The sequence below is a fragment of the Panthera pardus genome, unplaced genomic scaffold (genome assembly GCF_024362965.1).
Source record: "Panthera pardus isolate Hobbes unplaced genomic scaffold, ASM2436296v1 HiC_scaffold_12, whole genome shotgun sequence".
NCBI classification, from domain to species: domain Eukaryota; kingdom Metazoa; phylum Chordata; class Mammalia; order Carnivora; family Felidae; genus Panthera; species Panthera pardus.
Window position 1 is genome coordinate 110830105 of NW_026526677.1, and position 20386 is coordinate 110850490.

A 20386-nucleotide genomic window follows, 5' to 3' on the forward strand; every position below is an offset into this window, starting at 1 on the left:
ACAAAGAGAAGTTTTATAGAGCAGTAAGTATTAAAGAAATTAAAATGGTATTAAAGATGTTTCTCCCCCCAAATCCAGGCTATCTTCGCTTTGCAGGACAATTCTACCAAATTTTCAAGGAATAATGCTTTACTATTTTACATTAACTATTTCAGAAAAAAAATGGAAAAACAGATGCCCAATTCTTTTTATGAGGTTAGTGTAATCTTTTTCTCAAATTTTTATTTATTTAAATTCTAATTAGTTAACATATAGTGTAATATTGGTTTCAGGAGTAGACTTTAGTGATTCATGAGGTTAGTGTATTCTTGATTCCACTGTCATAACCTCGGGGAAACAACATTGTAAGTCCATTTCATTTATACATGTAGTAGAAAAGATCCTTAAATAATATGTTAGCTAGTAACGCGTTCATTAAATAATTCTACAAGTCCCCTCAAAAAATAATAGCATTAAGCTGCAGAGGGTTTATGCAAGGAACCTAAGAATGATTTACCTCAAAAATATTAGAGTAATTCCTCATGTCAGTAAACTAAAGGACAAAAAGCATAATTATTTCAGCCGATGCCCAAAAAGATTTGATCAGATTTAACATGTCTTTAAAATCTTATTTTTAAGAAGAGCAAGCTAAATTAGAAGAAAATCCTCTTTTATAAGTAATGAGTAATACTATTATAAAACTTCATCTTCAGTATTGGTTACTATATCAGACACTATGCAATTGGGCTTTATAAATCTCATTAAATGCTTACAGAAATACTATGAATACTAAGAAGTACATGTAGAGAGATTAATTTATGTGCCGATGATCATAAAGCTAAAAGGTGGCGAAGAAAAGACTCAGACCAGGGCTGCCCAGTGACAAAGCCAAATGATTTTTCCATACTCCCCACTGATTCTTGTACAAAAGCCAAGCCAGTTGTGTTGTTTTCCATAAAGACCTAAAGCTACCCCATAATGAAGCTTTTTGTCCTGAGTAGAGGTCAGTGCTCATGATGATCTTTCATCACTGCATCTATATTTTATCTTGGAAGAATTACAAACAGCCCCAAGATGAAAATAAGCCTTATCCAAAAAATAACTTAAAAGGTAACAGAGACAACACTAAATCGACACAGATGAGCCTGGGTGTGGTAAAACAGGTCCAGATTCTGCAGATATAAAGAGCCACAAATTCACTTTGATCAAAAGAATGCGGAGATGTAGTACACTGATTTCGGAAACAGTGACCGTGGGATGAACATACTGCTCATAAACAGCCATAAAATTCACCACAATTTACAGAAGAATAACTGTATGTCAACCCTGCCTAACAATTAAACTTCTGTCTAGAGCAAAAGAACAGAAGCTACAATTTTTCTGCCTGATGTTAAATGGGGGCAGATGGCAGCCAAGGTCAGAACATCAGAGTAGAAGGCTATAGACGAGTGCCAGGCACTCTCGTATCTAATCTTCCCAGCTCAGCTTGCCAAAACTCCCAGGTGGTCTAGGGAGCTAGAGAGAGGAAACGCTGGGGACAGGTACACCCAGATATTTGGTCCTGGAAAACTGACCTTTGACAGCCCTCTGAGTAAGTACTCTGAGAATATGCTGAGGTTGCATCTTGTTGGCAAGCAGGAAAATGGCTGGAAATCTACAGAATAGTCCAGAGATGGCAGGAGTCCACAGACAAACCAAAAGCTCAAAGAAAGGTAGAGGGCGCTACTCAAGGGACCACACAGGATTCCTGTCCCAAATGATGGCAACACTTTGGTGAGGCCTGAAGACCAGGGACAGTTGGTACCCTGGTTCTAACTGCTTCTGTCTCTCCTACTCTAAGTAGTATCTATCTGCACATTCTTAGTTATATCCTTTTCCTGTATTAAAGGAACTTGTTTTCTTTACCAATATGTATTAGCATCTTTCTGTTAATCATATCACCATCCCATTACAACAACATCATAGGAAGGGAAGGCTCAGTGATCTCAAGGTCACTCAACCTCCGTTAGGTTTTAACAAATAGTACTCATTCATATTTAGCTTCTCCTACTCCTGACTTATCTATAATGCTACCTTATTAAAATATCAAGTTTCTTATAATACAAAAAATATCTATGGTATAAAAGAAGGGATTTTGAAGCATTTATTGACCATTATCTATCTGGACAATATATATTCATTTATAATCCTTGTAACAAAGCATTCTATAGAAAACAAAACTTTTACCATGCATATGGCTAAAAGATTACATTTTTCAGATACATTTTCAGTTTTAGGGATGGCCATGAGATACGTTTGAGCTGATGATATACACCAAGGTGTCGTATAAAACTTCTAGAAAGTCTCCTTAAATGGGAGGGGGTGTGTCATTCTCTGCTTCCTCCATTCTGTTAATTCATGTAATGGCCGGAACTCCAGCAGCCATTTTTGGATCATGAAGACAAGGATCACACCACAGAGTGGAGAATCACAGAAATGGTTCTTATGCACATCATGAGGATTCTATTCCACACCCCTGATCTTCTCCTGTATGAGAAAGATTTTTTAAATATCATTTAGCCAGAAGTGTTTTTGTGTTTTCATCATACGTAGGTAAAGCTGATCCTAACCAATACAAGAATGTAACATTCCAAGTTCATGTATCTTTAAGTGATAAAGCCAGGATTCAAACGTGCTCCAAAGCCAGATCTATATGATGCCAGAGTCCCAGAGCTCTAGAAAATAATCCAGTGAAGAAACATGTTTCTTAGATTTGATTCTCCAGGAAACAGACTTAGAGCTGGAAATTGGACATTTGCATAAAAGAAATTTACTGAAGAATTCTCTCAGGAACCACATCCATGAGTACTGGACAGAGAGAAGCTGAACTGTAAATCAGTTGCAACAGACCTCATTGAGTCCCATGGGGTGCTTCAAAGCAGGGATGGCCCTTCAGAGATGTCTCCAAAGTGAGGTGAGGGGGCAGGGTCTTTGAACTCCACCTCAACCAATCATTGCATGCCAAGTGTCTCCAGGTAAGGTCCATACCTTGGGTGAAGTCATTTCTCAGAAGGGGCTCAGCTATGAGCCAGCACTGAGAGTTAACATTCCCAGCTGCAGGAGTGAATGCCTTGGTTCTACAGTTTCTAGATGTTGCTAGAGCCTCCACTGTGATGTGTTTATTATTAAGGAGGTATCAAGAGGACTTAAATCTGTTTCAGGTATGATCTGACCACATCTGTTGTCTCCAATGTGGTACATACTTCAGCACCACAAGGTGCTATGCTGAGTGCCACAAAAACAGGAAGATGATTTAAATATATGTCCTGTATCAAGAGGTCAATATAGAGATGCCAGTGACCTGATGATTAGCAAGGTTGAGAATGTCTTTTGTAATAAAAGAAATAAGTGCATGTCCTGAGAATTCAGAGAAGGGAGAATTTATTTCTATCTGGGATTTAGGAACATTTCATGAGGATATGACTGACTTGAGCTGGACCTTGAAAGTGAAGTAAGATTTGGACATATAAAGGTAATTAAGTATGGAACTAAGAGAGGTACTCCAAGGGGAGGAAATAATGGGAACATAATGAATAAGAAGAAACAAGTTTCATTGGTTGACGTATAAAAGCAACAAAAGGAAGTAGGAAAACTCCCATGACAAAGGAGTTTGAGGAATATTTTGCTGAGAGTTGCAAGTATCCGCAATTAATTCCAGAAACAAGAGTGACCTATTGAAGTACTTTGAGCTCCAGAATGACACAGCAAAAGCTCTATTTCAGGAAGATTAAAGAGAATTACAGGAAGGACTAGACCTTCAGAATTGTTGTCATCTGCTTCAGTGAAGAACAAACATCAAAACTGTTTGTCAGGCAGTTTCTTCGCATAGTGCACCAAATAAGCAAGGCCATACTTTTGCATGAGACAATCCATTTTCTTCCCATTGTGTCAGGATTTCAGTCCCGGATTCTAATTTTCCCTCAAATAGACACTGTCTTTTTTTTTTTTTTTTCCTATATGAAATTTATTGTCAAATTGGTTTCCATACAACACCCAGTGCTCATCCCAAAAGGTGCCCTCCTCAATACCCATCACCCACCCTCCCCTCCCTCCCACCCCCCATCAACCCTCAGTTTGTTCTCAGTTTTTAAGAGTCTCTTATGCTTTGGCTCTCTCCCACTCTAACCTCTTTTTTTTTTTCCTTCCCCTTCCCCATGGGTTTCTGTTAAGTTTCTCAGGATCCACATAAGAGTGAAACCATATGGTATCTTTCTCTGTATGGCTTATTTCACTTAGCATCACACTCTCCAGTTCCATCCACGTTGCTACAAAAGGCCATATTTCATTCTTTCTCATTGCCACGTAGTATTCCATTATGTATATAAACCACAATTTCTTTATCCATTCATCAGTTGATGGACATTTAGGCTCTTTCCATAATTTGGCTATGGTTGAGAGTGCTGCTATAAACATTGGGGTACAAGTGCCCCTATGCATCAGTACTCCTGTATCCCTTGGGTAAATTCCTAGCAGTGCTATTGCTCGGTCATAGGGTAGGTCTATTTTTAATTTTCTGAGGAACCTCCACACTGCTTTCCAGAGCGGCTGCACCAATTTGCATTCCCACCAACAGTGCAAGAGGGTTCCCGTTTCTCCACATCCTCTCCAGCATCTATAGTCTCCTGATTTGTTCATTTTGGCCACTCTGACTGGCGTGAGGTGATATCTGAGTGTGGTTTTGATTTGTAAATAGACACTGTCTTTAATCAAACTGTTTTGTTCAGTAATTAGTCTGATCATATACTGTAACCACTAGGAAGAGCACAGGGGTCTCAATCACTGATGCAGCCCAAGATCTAGTAAGGGTCAAGGACTAAACAGAGACCCAGAAGAGACAAAACTAGCATCACAAGGAGTCACAGAGGTGGGAGAGGAACGGATGAGTCACCATTTTTTTTCCCCAAACTTGTTGGAGAAAAAAAATGTGCTATTATGGGTATGCTAGAAAATTGCTAAGTATGTTTATTAAGTAGGTTACCATTCTTTTATTTCTGTAACAGGTAAAAATAAAAACAGACCAAAATAAAATAAAAAAGGACACTCTAATTCAGTGACAATGACACTTCAGTCTCTTATGTGCAGTGGTTAGACATACAGTCTCTGAAGTCACATCCAAAATACAATCTGTATTACTTGTCCAAATTGCTGGACAGCTCTATGCCTTATTTTTCATTGGCAAAATGGGGTCACTAATTGTATCTGCCTTGAGGGCTTTGTAAAGATTAAATGAGTTAATGTATACCCTTATAAAGTGCTTGGCACAAACAGCATCCAATAAATGCTAATGATCATCATCATTACCACCAACACCATCATCAACATCACCATCATCATCATCACCACTACCATAATCAACATCATCATCATCATCATCTTGCTAATGCAAGATCTACTCATACAAGTTTTTATGCAGATGCATTTACATAGCTTTGAATCACATGGTATATGCATTTCTTACTAGCATTCAGTTATTCAATACAATGTCTTGGTCAACTATTTTTCTTTCTTAATAATAACTCATATATTTTTAAACAATATAACAACATACACATGAAAATACCTCTTTTTTAATCCCCAAAACCCCTCAGTTGTTGTACTTCTCCAGCAGTATCTTTCCATCTACTGCTGTCTCTCTCCCCTCCCCACACTTTGTTCAGAATTAATGCAACAGATTAGGCAGAAGTCATCAAAATTCCTGAATCCCTAAAGAGCTCTGTTCTAATGTAAAACCCACAGACAGCACTCAGGCCAACACTAACGCTGCCCTCCTAGCATGGTTCACTCCCGTGAGGTCTGTGCCACCATAATGGAGATGAAGTTGGGTACAAGGAGAAAGGAAGGTTAGAGTCATCTTTGTCTGCGTGGCCTCCTCTTTCTCATGCTTCCACATGGTATGGTGGTGCAAAAAAAAAAGCGAAGAAGGATCAGAGAGTCACCCAAAGGAAAGACATGAATACTCACATGATTAAGAAGCAAGGGAAAGGTATGATGCTCACAAGCTGTCCAGCATTGTGCCTCCAGTCAGGAGAACTACTTAGTGGTTCCATTAGCAAGGCCAGAGCTCACACATGCCCTCTTCTAGGCCCCTTGCCAGTTACGTGGGACCCCAACAATTTCCCTCCCAAGTGTCTCCAGTCTGCTTCCAGGGCCTGCTCAGTTCTCCTCAGGAGGTCTGGCACAGCTATTTATGCATCATGGACAGAGCCTGGATGTGTGGGCCACAGGGTCCGCCTCTGGGAATGCAAACCTCCATGCGGTGCATGACATAACCAAGGGCATGCAGAGAATGGAGCAAGCTACAGGCCTTGACCAGGGGCTATGGGCTAACTCCCCACTGCTGCCACATTCCAGCACAGATCTCTGAGGAAGCCAACAATTCTCAGCTCAAACTTGGCCTTCCAGCCATCATGAAGATAGAAATAGGGTAGACAGCATTTAAAACACTTAGTTTGGTTAATCAATTTTTAAATATTTACACACATGGGTCCTCATTTGTACTCTTGTGCCACATCATGCACATGACAGCACGATCATTTGTCCACCTCCACCTCCACTCCTTAAGAACCACGTGGGAGCCTACAAACGTCAGTGGCCCAAAAGGCTTTGGGTCATGGACTACGACAGGTTCATCCCAACAAACAGTACTGAGACCGGTAGGAACAGGCACTGTAAAATGCCTAGATGGTTCACTCAAATACCTTTGTAACCCAGCAACCATCATATAGTTGTTGAATGAAAAAGGAAGGAGTGGGTGAACCCAAATTTTCTCAAAGGGCCGGGAAACTTGAGAAACTTAAATACAGCCTTCCTCTGGGTAGCACCATTACTGCTGATATGGACAGGTGCCTTGTGCATAAGAAACAACAAAGCTGGGGCACCTGGGTGGCTCAGTTGGTTGAGCGGCCGACTTCACCTTAGGTCATGATCTCACGGTCCGTGAACTCAAGCCCCGCGTCGGGCTCTGTGCTGACAGCTCAGAGCCTGGAGCCTGTTTCAGATTCTGTGTCTTCCTCTCTCTGACCCTCCCCCGTTCATGCTCTGTCTCTCTCTGTCCCAAAAATAAAAATAAACGTTAAAAAAAAAATTTAAAAAAAAAAACAACAAAGCTGATAAACAATAGCAAGAGCTGTAAAATTTGCATAAAATGCATATAGAAAGAACTGTTTTCTGCTTTTTAACAACACATTGAGGTACCCACATGTGTAAACCAGGGATGTTACACTTGGAAGCAGGTGCCACTTCTGCTCAGCTAGTTGATTACATATTCAAATAAATGTACACAGCTTTATTTGAAGGTATAATCCTATGTGAATGGGAACATTCAAACAAACTCATTCAGTCCATTTATTTAGACGTCTGATGGCTCATTCTAGGAAAATGCATGTACTTTCCCCATTTTTCTTTCTACACCATTAACTGGAAGAAATACAATTTAAAACATTTTGTTAAAATAGCATTAAGGATGGTGGGTTATGTTTTCTTTCTTTGTGGAGAAGTTACACTGAACTGTGATGCATAGAAACATACGTACGCATCTCCAACAAAATGAATATATATTATATACGACCTCAGTAACATTCTACTGGCTAGAATGTCCTAATATATAGCAATATAGGTTTTTATGTATAAATGGGAAAAAATGGATTGCACTGGAAATAAAGGGAAAAGACATTCTTTCTTGCCTCCCCTGCTGCTTAGACAATTGTGAATTGCAGGATTTGGATGGGGGAAGATGGAAAGTGGGACTTTATCATTATATAAAGGTTTTTTTTAATAGTTATACTTGTGCTCCAGGGCCACTAATGTGGGGAGTCCTATAAAGCTAAGTTTCCAGAAGGTTAATCTGGGAGCAGTGTATAAACAAGAAGGAAGAAAGGAGAAGCTTGGAGGGAAGGCATCTGTCCCTTAAGAGGCTCAGAGAGAGTAACAGGGGCACAGAATGGGATGTGGTAAGGGAGATGGGGATGTTCAGCAAGGACTGGTCATGGAAGGAGGAACAAGAGTACTGGCAATCCAATGGCTATCATTGCCTCTGCCCTCACCTGAACTACAGACCCTCATTCCAGAGCATCGACGGACTTAACACAAAGGCACCTTTCAGAACTCAAAGTCTTCATGGTCCACCATCTAAATACCCCATCTCTGGAGGCAAGGAAAACAAAAGCAAAAATGAACTACTGGGACCTCATCAAAATAAAAAGATTCTGCACAGCGAAGGAAACAATCAACAAAACTAAAAGGCAACTGAAAGAATGGAAGAAGATATTTGCAAATGACATATCAGATAAAGGGTTTGTATCCCAAATCTCTAAAGAACTTATCAAACTCAACACCCAAAAAACAAATAATCCAGTGAAGAAATGGGCAAAAGACATGAACAGAAACTTCCCCAAAGAAGACATCCAGATGGCCAACTGACACATGAAAAAATGCTCCACATCACTCATCATCAGGGCAATACAAATCAAAACCACAATGAGATACCACCTCACACCTATCAGAATGGCTAACATTAACAATTCAGGCAACAACAGATGTTGGTGAGGATGCAGAGAAAGAGGATCTCTTTAGCATTGTTAGTGGGAATGCAAGTTGGTGCAGCCACTCTGGAAAACAGTATGAAGGTTCCTCAAAAAATTAAAAATACCTACGACCCAGAGAATGCACTACTAGGTATTTATCCAAGGGATAAAGGTATGCTGTTTCAAAGGGTCGCACGCACCCCAATGTGTATAGCAATAGCTATAAAGTATGGAAAATAGCTAAACAATAGCTAAAGTATGGAAAAAGCCAAATGTCCACCAATGTTTCAATGGATAAAGAAGATGTGGTGTGTACACATGTATATATATGTATGTATATGTGTACACATATATACACGTATACACACACACATATACACACAATGAAGTATTACTTGGCAATCAAAAAGAATTAAATCTTGTCATTTGCAAGTATGTGGATGGAACTAGAGGGTATTACGCTAAGCAAAATTAGTCAGAGAAAGACAGATGTCATAGAACTTCACTTATATGAGGACTTCAAGATACGAAACAGATGAACATAAGGGAAGGGAAGCAAAAATAATATAAAAACAGGGAGGGGGACAAAACCATAAGAAACTCTTAAAAGTGGAGAACAAACAAAGGGTTACTGGAGGGATTGTTGGAGGCGTGATGTGCTAAATGAGTAAGGGGCATTAAGGAATCTACCCCTGAATACATTGTTGCACTATATGCTAACTAACTTGGATGTAAATTAAAAAACTAAATTAAGCAAAAATTAAAAAACAACTAACCCAGTAATTAAAAGATTTCCTAATGGAATACTGTTGAAAAATCCAAGTCACTCATGAGTCCCCACTAAGCTTTCTAAGTAGGTGGCTTTCTTAGTTTTCCTAGTTTCTCATCAATACGGACCGTGTACTCTGACACAAATCTGCTCTTGCCCTGCCTCAAGGTTAGCAGAAAGAAGATATTCTCCTGTGACTTGGCTTGTTAAAAACAAAACAAAACAAAACAAAACAAAAATTCATCTGAGATAAACCAACTATTTCTCATGATGGAAAATCTGCCTGATTACGTTGGACATAATGTATTGCATGTGTTTCTGGCTGACTTTGCCTAAATTAGCGAAGCTTTTTGAATGACCAAATACTGCACATTTCACTTACACTCTCTCTCACGCACACACATAGCATGAAACAAAAGTGAATAGGATATAACTAAGGACACTAAGGACATAAAAGATTAGTTTTCCTATAAAATGTAAAAAACTGCTTTGGGAACAGTTTTCTATTTGATAATTTCACAAGCAAATTTATGTTGACTTCTCATTTATTAACCGCTTTTAGAAATACTATTTTTTTATTTTGTTTAACGTTTATTTATTTTTGAGACAGAGACAGACAGAGCATGAATGGGGGAGGGTCAGAGAGAGGGAGACACAGAATCTGAAACAGGCTCCAGGCTCTGAGCTGTCAGCACAGAGCCCGACGCGGGGCTCGAACTCACGGACCGCGAGATCATGACCTGAGCTGAAGTCGGCCGCTTAACCGACTGAGCCACCCAGGCGCCCAGAAATACTATTTTTAATAACTCTAAACACAAATGTGATTATGGTTCAGAGAGAGGGAAACATTTTTTTTCTCTTTCGTAAATTAATCCTGCCGAAAAGTGAAAGGCATCAGTTTTGCAAAAGAAAATTCCAACAGACAACATTGTTGATATCTGAACTATCATTTCAGTGAAAGTAAAGTCAGTGAGGCTGTACCCTTGACTCAAAATCATGTACCATTTGCAGAGGGAACCCCAGAAACTTTCCTCCAACATGATGATTGTCATCCAGGAGCTGTACTTTTTTTTAATTTTTTTAATGTTTTTATTTATTTTTGAAGAGAGAGAGAGACAGAGCATGAGTGGGGGAGGAGCAGAGAGAGAGAGGGAGACACAGAATCTGAAACAGGCTCCAGGCTCTGAACTGTCAACACAGAGCCCGACGCGGGGCTCGAACTCACAGACTGCAAGATCATGACCTGAGCCAAAGTCAGACGCTTAACTGACTGAGCCACCCAGGTGCCCCAGAGCTGTACCTTTTTTTATTGATGAAATGGAATGTTCAAACTATCTTTATCATGACTCCAGGATCTGGCTTTTTTAGTCCAGCTCAGCTCTAAAATGGTCTTAATTCATTTGCCTCAGATTACTTGTCTTAATCCTGAATACCCAAATAAAAGAGACCTCAAACTAATTATTTGATCACTAAAGAAAATCGATCTATAAAAATGATATATTCTAAACCTTACTAGCTAAGATAGTATGCTTATCTCTTCCAAGTTACTAAAAGATTAATGCTTTCATTCAGCTTAATGATCAACCTGATATATGATGGGTTCCTAGGGAAACAACAGGAATTTATCCTTGGAGATTCAGGCTATTTCTTTGTTTTAATCACCAGTCATTATAAGTATGTTACTGTCTACAGATTTATTCTAGACTTTTAATTTTTTTATGATTTATTTTATATTTGAGAGAAAGACAGACATACAGAGCATGAGCAGGGGAGGGGCAGAGAGAGGGAAACACAGAATCTGAAGCAGGCTCCAAGCTCCCAGCTGTCAGCACAGAGCCTGACGTGGGGCTCGAAGTCACCAGCAGTGAGATCATGACCTGAGCTGAAGTCACACACTTAACCAACTGAGCCACCCAGATGCCCCTAGACCTATTTTAAATTCACAAATTAATATCAGACTCCAAAAGTATTGATTATTATCTAAGCCTTTAGCTCATTCACAAGGTGCATTTACTTTGAAAAAAGTTTATTGAGATAAGATGCTTTAGCCTTCTATTTTTAGGAGCTACACAAACATAGAAGCAGAGAACCAAGAGCTTCCTCATACACAACTTAAGAGCCATCTCTACACCCCTGATGCCAATTTAAAACAACCATTACCTGGCCACTTGATCAACATCCATAAGCTCAGGGCAGTGGTTTGGAAATGCCAAAGGAAACCGGAGCTCAACAGGGGTGAGGAGTCATACCATGACCATTTCCATCTACATGTCCAAATGACAGCTATTAACAGCTGCTTTCCTGTGAATTTAATGATTGCACAACTTGCATGAATACAAACATAACATACTTTTTAAAGCAAAGCTCAGTCTAAAATATGAATCTATGGAGAAAAATCCTAAGTTCTATTTTAAACAAAAAAAAAGAGGTTAGAGTGGAAGAGAGCCAAAGCATAAGAGACTCTTAAAAACTGAGAACAAACTGAGAGTTGATGGGGGGTGGGAGGGAGGGGAGGGTGGGTGATGGGTATTGAGGAGGGCACCTTTTGGGATGAGCACTGGGTATTGTATGGAAACCAATTTGAAAATAAACTTCATATATTGGGAAAAAAAATAAACAATCAGCTGCACCCAAAGAGAGAACGATACTCTCCTAACTATAAATAACTGACTTTCAAAGTCTACAACGGTTTTTCACCAAGAGAGCTCAGGCATGTTATCAAGAACACATGGTAAAGTCTTACAACAAAGGCAATGACCTTTTCCTCTATATTTTAGGAGAAAGTAATGGCTCTTGCCTTGACATTTATGAATTCATTGTATAATTCTGATCTCTTACAAAGGAAACAAACTCTCTTAGTATTCTTAGTGGCTAAATTTTGCCAAGGGAAGAATACATTTAGATAATCATTAAGGATAACAGAAATTGCAGCAGTAGAAAAAAAAAGGATATGAAATTCAAATTCCACCTGTGGATATAATTAATCAGATTCTCAATGTAATCCTATTTCCTGAAAAGTGACACCACCTTTACAGTTACAATTGCTTATAATATATCAGACTGAAGTATGGCTTTTCCCCATTCATCTTGGAGACAGTGTGGTAGATGAAAGAAAGGGAGTTTGGAGCCCATGAGAACAAAGTTATCAAAAGAATAGCACTTACTAGTACTGTGATCTCAGAATCATGACCTACTCTCTTTTGAGCCTCAGATTGTAGATTTTCGAAATGAGAGTAATCATACAGATTGTAGATTTTCGAAACGAGAGTAAGCATACTTACCTCACCTGGAAGTTATGATGTGCATCCTAAGGATGTAATTCCAGTGCCAGCCAGGAACTTGGAGTATAGAGGTAGAGGGAAGATGCAAGCCTATACAAATAAATAAACAGTTATAACTTGGACTAAGGGCAAACTGGGATTAGCACTGTGTGGGCAAATAATGAGGGCAAGGGCATACAGAAAAAAAACCCATGTGAGTAGTGACTAGGTACTACAGACAGAAAGCTGTTATGGAATGGATTTGCCCCCAAAGTCCATACTTTGGAGTCCTAACTACCCATGTGACTGTACTTGGATACCAGCTCTTGAAAGGTAAAGTGGAGGTTGAATGAGCTCATTGGGGGAGGGGGGAGTGGACCCTAATCCAATAACTGGTGTCCTATAAGAAGAGAGTGGGCACCTACACACACAGAAGGAAGACCACGTGAAGACAGTGGGAAGGAGGTCATCCACCAGCCACGGAGAGAGGAGACCCACCCTGCCCACACCTTGATCTAAAGTGTGAGAAAATAAATAAATCAATTTCTGTTGCTTAAGCCACCCAGTCTGTGGTACTCTGTGATGACGGACCCAGCAAACTAACACGAAATCCCAACACTTACTCAGCAAGTGGTGTCTGAGCCTTTGTAGGAGTTAGACACTGTTGTAGAGGCATAAGGAAACAGCCCTAAACAAAGCTAGTTTGGTTTTTGGACCCCATAGAGCTGACATCCTGGCAGGGACTGCAGTAGGCAACAGACAGCAAGGAAATAAGAAAAACAGATGATGCCCAAGGCCAGGAAGAAAAAGAATGCGGGGAAGGGAGATCAGGTGTTTGGGTTGGAGAAGGAGCAGTATTGTTTTAGACAGAGAGCTAGCAGAGGCCCCACTGAGCAGGTGACGTCAGAGCAAAGATATGACAGAAATGAGGAGTATGTATGTCATCTGGGCACATGGGAGAACATTCCGGACAGAGAGAGGCAAAGCCAGCGCAAAGGCCTGAAGCAGGAGTGTGTGCCTGACATGCTCAGGGAGCAGAGAGGGGGCCGGTGTGGCCGCAGCCCAGTAAACAAGGGGAGGGGAAGAGGAGAAGCCTTCAGGGAGGTAGCAGAGGCTGGGGAGGGTAGCACCTGTGTGGTGCACAGATGGAGTCAGGCGTCTGGAGACATGAAGAGCTGGGGGCAGAGCTTAGAGACTTGGAGGCCCCAGCTGCTTGTAGATAGGAGCCTGAGGCTGGCTGCGATCGCCCCAGAGTAAGGACGGGCGGAACGCTGATGGGAGGTGGGAAGAAGATGAGGACAGACCAACACAGACACTGGTGAGCAGCGGCCCGGGCGGTGGGAGGAGGAAGCAAGGAATTTTTAAACAAAGGGAGTAATTACGTGTGTCTGTAAAATGGTGCCACGTAGTCCGCAAACTGGGGGTTGAGACTTCACCGTGAGCTTCAGCGAGCTGAGTGTCGTTCATTAATGAGATGAGAACTAGAGCCCAGTGGGAGAGGAAGCCGGCTCAGGCTCAGCTGACAGAAGGAAGATCTGCAGGTGCTGGCACGTGCAACGCTAGGACGTAGGAAGACAAACAGGTGGTGGTGGATGGGAAGCGATTGCCCCCCGTGGGCCGGGAGAATCAGCCACAGGTGCACAGGATGGCCGTCCCGAGGAAACCCCCAGGTGTGCAGGAGAGAGTGAAACGGTGCAGGAGCCGCGTTAGCGAGATGGCTTCCTCCCTTAGGACCACGGCTCAACTGTGGCAACGGGACACCAGCCAGAGCCGTGGGGACAGATGTAGCAAGGTGGGCGGCTGTGGGGTTGCTGGGACTGTGTGTGATTGGCAAACACTGTGAAGATGCCCTACGTTCTCTCTGCCTGTAGGACGGGATCACGGCCGGGATTTCAAAAGCGATGCACATGAGAAACAGAGCATCGGGCCCTCCACAGGGACCCCCGTGTTGTCCTCTTAGAGCAGACATTCCCACCTCCTTCTTGCCCCCGTCATCTTCGTGATGCCTGGCAATCCCTCATCTGCTCTCCATTTCTATGATTTTGTCCCCTCGAGAGTATTACACAAGTGGAATCGAAAAGCGTGTGACCCTTTCAGGATTCGCTTTCTCCCATCTGGGCATAATTCCCTGGAGATTCGGTCCTGCTGCAGTGTCTATCAGCAGTGCGTGCCCTGGCACTGCTCACCGGTGAGCACCCCACCGCACGGGGCTAGCATGGTTTGGCTGTCTCCCTATGGAAGGACACGTTGTACTAGGCTGGACAATGGCCCTCAAAGAAATCAAGCCCTGATACCTGGGATCTAACTCCCATCAATGGGATCTAGTTGAGGATCTTGAGTCCTGGGTTGTCTGAGTGAGCCCTAGATGGAATCACGAGCATCCTTAGAAAGACAAAGGGAGACTTGACAAAAGAGGAGGCACTGTGTCCATGGAGACAGACTGGGGTGATGTGGGCACAAGCCAAGGGAGGTTGGTGGCCACCGGGAGCTACCAGAGGGAAGGGATACACTGTCCCCTGGAGCCCTGGGGTCTCCAGAGGGAGTACAGCCCTGCGGAAACCTTAGTCTCACCCCAGTTAAGCGAATTTTGGGTTCCTGGCCTCCAGAACCATGAGAGAACACGATTTTGTTCTCATAAGCCACCAAGTTTGTGGTAAAAGAGCAGGTGTGCACACAACAGGTCCCCATTCCCATCTCCCTCGGACCTTGGAGTCTTCCTTCCCTGAGAAAGTCAGGGAAGCTCTGGTATTTCAACCTAGTTGACTGAAGGCAGCCATCGAGTCATTATTACGACCGTTCCCAGTTCTCAAGGCAACACATTAAATCACATTTCCTGCAGGAGGAACCCTGTACCATGTCTGGCCTATCATATGTCACCCTCCTTGGTTTAATACTCTTTGAATCCACTCCCATCCCTAGTCTCCTACCAGTGCGAAGTGGTAATGCCCTGCCACTCCCCTGCATGAGCACCTGATCCTGTGTGGACCTGATCCCATACCTCCATTGGGAGTACGCTGGCATCCCGTTATCTTCCAGGAAGTAAACACGGATGGCAGACGTGGAGCCTGAAGATCACTGCTCTCTGTCACGACGGTATTGTCTTAGGTGAAGCCATTGAAACCTTTTCTCTAGGGGTTCTGGGGGTGGGGTAAGACTATTTCCCTCCAACGGGGGTCCGGGGGAGCTGCTTCTCTTGGCAACAAAACACAAGATACTCCCCTTATGAGGCCATAGATTTTCTGATGTTTTGCCCTTGCTTTCAATCTCTCCTACTTCCTATGTATACCTCAGATACCCAAAACTGACCCCGAACAATCTCTGTAACTGCCCCCCATGGCCACAGTGACGATTCCACCCTCTATCCTCCAGCATGCTGTCCTCCATCACTCTGTACCAGCACTGGTGGTAACGTGAGCAAGTGTGAAATCACCTCTTGCTTCCAACGACCAGTATCCACTTCTGCCCACAAGGAAGTTATTTGTATGTCCACCAGAGAGAAGAGCAGTCCAGTCCCAGAGTCCCATCTTGAGGCAGTTTCCTGAGGCCACTCCAGGTACAAATTACCATTTGTGCACAACTGCGACAGGAGACAGACCGCACACCCAAAAGCAGTGAGTGGAGAGCGCTGCAAGGGTAAGGGAGCCTCCAGGAGACAGCGGAGAGAGCAAAGCAGCCATGCTAAGCAAAGGCAAGATGTTTCCACTAAGAAGAAAGGAAAAGTGGTTCCTGATCCCATAAGATTTATCTGGAGACGAGGGTCATGTGGGGGGATGTGATAGAGAGGAACACGACTACAGAACCCCCCGTTATCCATGGGGATATGTCCGGAGACCCCAGGTGGGTGCCTGAAACCACAGACAGTACAAATACTACAGTAGCCATGAAGGGGTGCTGGCTGCATGCCCCCACAATGCCTATGACGGGGTGCAAGTCGCTTATGAAGGGGGGCAGGTGGCACAACCCTAAATCTCCAATGAAGGGGTGTAAGATGTCCATGATTGGTTGCAGGCAGCACACCCACACCGATGAAAGGGTACAGGACACCGATACGGGGGTGCAGGCAGCTCACGCCTACTTGTCCCATAAAGGGGTACTGTCAGTTCACCCCTACATGGCCCATGAAGGGGCACAGATGGCACACCCCTACATGGCCCATGCAGGGGTGCTGGTAGCACACCCCTACGTGGCCCATGAAGGGGCACAGGTGTGATGTCCCTACATGGCCGATGAAAGGGTGCAGAAGGGGTGCAAGCGTCACACCCCCTCCATCACCGATATAGGTGTATCAAGGCTGTCCTAGAAGGGTGAAAATTTTGACTTGCATACCGTACTCAGGTGTTAGGGATGCGGTGATGAGCGTTAGTAGGTAGGCTCAGGCATTGCTATATGATCTTAAGATCTGAATACCAAAAATAGACAACTAACTGCTAATTTAATACCAGGTGAATTTCACAATAAAAGCAATAATGCTAGGATGTGCAACAAGAAATATTTGTCCTTGCATAAGCTTCTATCAGAGCAGATAACCAGGGATAGTTAACAATAAGATAAAAATAACCTGAGTATTAATATCAAACCAATTGTGGACCCAACACAGGAAATCAAGGAAAGATAAAAAAAAAAAAAAAAGGAAAAGGAACTCAATGCACACAAACCCCGCCTGTTTGCCAATCACATCACCTCTAGCATTTCTAGTTACCGAAAACCCCAACGGTAACCCTAACTCTTAAGAGACGCGTGCTTCTTCAGCTGTGAAAGGGAAAGGAGCCATTCGTGAAATGTCACATTTAATAGTGGCATCACTACTCCCTTGCTGAGGGGTGGTGCTGCACATGGGTGACCCCCTCCCGAGCAGAGGTGCATGGGGCGCAAGCATACAAACCCTCCCAGAAAGAGTTGCCCAGACGCAACTCTCAGGCACTGACGGAGGCGCACGCTTGAAACCCACCTGGGGGGGGGGGGGGGGGGGCGGAGGGCAGTGCGCATGTGTGAACTCCCTTTTGAGCCGAGGGTGGGCAGTACACGTGTGAAACTCACCCGCGCCGAGGGGGGGCAGTGCGCACGCACGAACACCCTCCCCCCACCCCCGCCCCATGAAGGGGGTTGGGGCGCTTGCGTGAACATTCTTCCGTGCTGATGGGGGCAGGGCGCATGGTGAACCACCTCCGGGGCTAAGGGGGGGGGCAGTGCGCATGCGTGAACACCCTCCCGCACAGAGGCGTGGCAGGGTGCATGTGTGAACGCCCTCTCGAGCTGAGGTTGGCCGCAGGTGTGAAACTCACCCAAGCTGAGCGGGGTGGGGCGCTTACGTGAACATTCCTCGGTGTCAAGGGGGGTGGGCGCATGGCTGAACACCCTCCTGCGCCGTAGGAGGCGGGGCGAATGCGTGAACACCTTCCCGGGCCTAGGGGGGATGGGGCACATGTGTGAACATTCTCTCTCTCTGAGAGGGGTACAAGCATGGCCTACCCTTACCAAAACCCCTAATGGTAATCTTAACCCTAATGCTTACCTCAATAGGTAGCTGCTTCTTCAGCTATGAAAGTGAAAAGAGCCACTCATGAAATGTCGCATTTAATAGTGGCATCACTACTCCCTCGCTGAGCAGGGGTGCTGCGCATGGGTGATGCCTGCTACGCCGAGGGTGGAGGGGCGCATGCGTAAAACCCTCCAGGCAGAGGTGGGGCAGGGCGCATGGTGAACACCTTACCCCGCAAAGGGGGACGGGGCGCATGGGTAAACGTCCTCCTGCACTGAGGGAGTTGGGACATATGCGTGAACCCCCTCCCGCAACCCCAAGGGTCGGGGAATATGCATTAAGCACCCCCGCCCCAAGGGGGGAGCAACCATGACCTACCCCTTACCCTAACCCCTAATGGTAATGCTTACCCTAACCCTTACCTTAAGAGATTCATGCTTCTTCAGCTGTGAAAGTGGAAAGAGCCATTCATGAAACATCGCACTGAATAGTGACATCACTACTCCCTCCCTGAGGGGTGGCTCTGTGCATGGGTGACCCCCCTTCCTGCGCAGAGGGTGACGGAGCGCATGCGTGGAAGGGTCGTTTGGGGAGCTGTGATGCAGAGGAACACGACTATAGAAGCCTCCCCATTATCCGTGGGGATATGTCTGGAGACCCCAGGTGGGTCCCTGAAACCACATACAGTACAAATACTATAGGTACTATGTTTTTTTCCTATACATGCATACCTAAAGTTTCACTTATAAATTAGAGATAATAGTCTCTAATAATAACTAATGAGTTTAATAATTTGATGATTTAATAAGTTTTTTTCCTATACAGGCATACCTATGCTAAAGTTTGATTTATAAAGTAAGCATGGTGAGAGATGAACAATATTTGTCTCTAATAATCTAACAGTAATAGTAACTCATGATCAAATAGGGCAATTAAAACCAGATACTGTGATACAAGTTCTGGGAATGTGATCTCCCTCTCAGAACTTCTTGTATCAGACTCACCTTCTGCTTGTCAGGATGTGAGACGATAAAATGCCTACAGGAGGATCTGACAGGAGGAGGTGACCATTGTGATGTAATGAGGCTCCTCATGACCTCCTGAGGATTCTTCAGGAGGGTCACCTGCTTCCCTGGGAACAGGAACCACAGGGAACTGCACAGAAGGCCTGCTGCCTGCTCTCCAAACCACTGTCCAGCAGGGAATCGACACCCTGACCGAGTTCCCTTCCCACCCAGTCTTCCTCGCACTTACCAACTCCAACAAGGAAAAGGGATTCTGTTTAACACAGCGCCTATAGTGAATATTCTTCTGGTGTCCTGAGCAGGTGGAGAATGGAGTTAGAGGGGGAAAGAGTGGCTGGACGGACAGGCTGCCTGTCCCTCCAGCACTGGCAAGAGCACAGGAAGGGTGCAAAGTATCAAAAGAAAAAAGTGGGGGCTGGCCAGGATCGCCCAGGTTCTGGGCCTCCAGTTGCCCAGGGCTCCAGGTCAAGGCCACAAGACTGGCCTCACTCCCAGTGCGTGGGCACTCTCCTGTGGGGCAGCACACTGAGCATTAGGCTCGACTTCTGCTTCTGTGTCCCAGAATGTTTCCTTCCTTCTTTTCATATTGGTTCCTTTCCAACTTTTCTACGAAAAAATCCTAAGGGAACAGTGACTGTATACTTGTAGGCGAGAAAATTCCTCTGAAGCCCTCCTCTGCCTTTTGGCTTAAAACGTGGGCAAGTTTGTTCGCTTCTTACTAGATCTGTATTGCTTTTACCTAAGAGTCTTTCACAAACTTTGAATGAAATGAATGCCTCCAGAAGGTGTGGAGGTGTAACTGCTGGCACATCACCGCCTACCCCTCAGGGTACCTATGATCTCCTTTGAGAAGCCTGAGATCAGTGAACTCATCATTCGACACTGTTGCCACTTTAAATAACGTACAGAGACCCCAACCTGATGTTTCAGTCCCAAGAGAAAAATCTAGAAGTACGGGACACCACACATCCAGGATGGGAGTGCATACTTAAGTAGTTAAGTGAATAAAATTACAAGTGATAAGAGGTTATCTCTGGAGACGGAAGGCTTAAGGGGGGAGGGGTGGGAGGTCTTCAGCTGCACCTGTGTGTGAGTGCACGTGGGGCAAGCTGAAGTTAATACGGCAAAATAGCAGTTAAACCTAGAAGCTGAGTTACACACGGGACATTATTTCACAAAATCAGCAAAAGCTACCAACATGAAGGCTCTCGGACCACATCATCCCTGCCCCAGGATGGCTTGCTGTTAACTTTCATCAGCATACCACTGAATTTTGCAGAGTGGAGTTCAGACTCTGAATCTAGCCTATCTGG